General features: G+C 55.4%; 2 protein-coding genes across 2 annotated transcripts in view; one reads left to right on the plus strand and one right to left on the minus strand.

The window, feature by feature from the left end:
- Positions 1–1,174, plus strand: part of LOC119413748 — an 880,117-nt gene that overhangs the window by 600,270 nt on the left and 278,673 nt on the right. The gene's annotated exons all lie outside the window — the stretch shown is intronic.
- Positions 1–1,174, minus strand: part of LOC119407448 (solute carrier family 2, facilitated glucose transporter member 9-like) — a 25,396-nt gene that overhangs the window by 22,631 nt on the left and 1,591 nt on the right. The gene's annotated exons all lie outside the window — the stretch shown is intronic.

Below are 1,174 nucleotides of genomic sequence, written 5' to 3' on the forward strand. Positions count from 1 at the left end.
GCTGCAGCCCTCCAGGCTCCCACGCCGTCTGCTGCAGCCCTCCAGGCTCCCACGCCGTCTGCTGCAGCCCTCCAGGCTTCCACGCCGTCCGCTGCAGCTCTCCAGGCTTCCACGCCGCAAGCTGCAGCTCTCCAGGCTTCCACGCCGCAAGCAGTGCTCCTTTGGGCCCTGTGTTTTGGACGGCCTCCCGGCCGCCCCCCTGACCTGGCCCGGTCTGATGGACAGCCTCCCGGCCGCCCGCCGGAACAGTGTCTCTTAGGGACGGTCCCTTGACCGTCCATATTCCTTGTGATCCCTCGTGTCTCCTTGTTTTCTCTGGCTCCTCGTGTCTTGTTTTTCTTTTTGCTCCTCGTGTCCTTTTTTGCTCCTCGTGTCCTTTTGCTCCTTGCTTTCTGGTTCCTCGTTCTCTTTGGCTCCTCGTGTCTCTTTCTTTGGAATTCCTCTTGTCCCTTTTTCTCCATGTCTCCTCGTGTCCTTTTCTCTGGCTCCTAGTGTTTTGTTTTCTCTAGCTCCTAGTGTGTGTTTTTCTCTGGCTCCTAGTGTGTTTTTCTCTGGCTCCTAGTGTTTTGTTTTTCTCTGGCTCCTAGTGTTTTGTTTTCTCTGGCTCCTAGTGTTTTGTTTTTCTCTGGCTCCTAGTGTTTTGTTTTCTCTGGCTCCTCGTGTCTTGTTTTTCTTCCTTTTGCTCCTCGTGTCCTTTTTTCTCCTCGTGTCCTTTTGCTCCTCGTGTCCCTTTTTTGGCTCCTCGTGTCCCTTTTCTGGCTCCTCGTGTCCCTTCTCTGTGGTTCCTCGTGTCCCTTTTCTAGTTCCTCGTGTCCCTTCTCTGTGGTTCCTCGTGTCCTTTTTCTCCTTGTGTCCTCGTTTTCTGGCTCCTCGTGTCCTTCTCCTCGTTTTCTGGCTCCTCTTGTCCTCGCTCTCTGTGGCTCCTCATGTCCCTTTTCTGGTTCCTCGTGTCCTTTTTCTCCTTGGCTCCTCGTGTCTCGTTCTTTGTGATCCCTCGTGTCTTTTCTCTGGTCCTCGTGTTTTCCTCGGGCCCTCCACCCTTGCAGTGCCGCCCTCCACCCACCCTAGTCCTTCGTGAGGGGGGGGGTTTGGGGACGCCTGGAGGCGTCTTTGGGGGGGGGGGGTACTGTAAGGATGTTAGTTTTCTGTGGCCCGGTGTTGTCTGTTTCCCTCG

Source organism: Nematolebias whitei, chromosome 1 (assembly GCF_014905685.2).
Source record: "Nematolebias whitei isolate Nwh7 chromosome 1, NemWhi1, whole genome shotgun sequence".
NCBI lineage: Eukaryota > Metazoa > Chordata > Actinopteri > Cyprinodontiformes > Rivulidae > Nematolebias > Nematolebias whitei.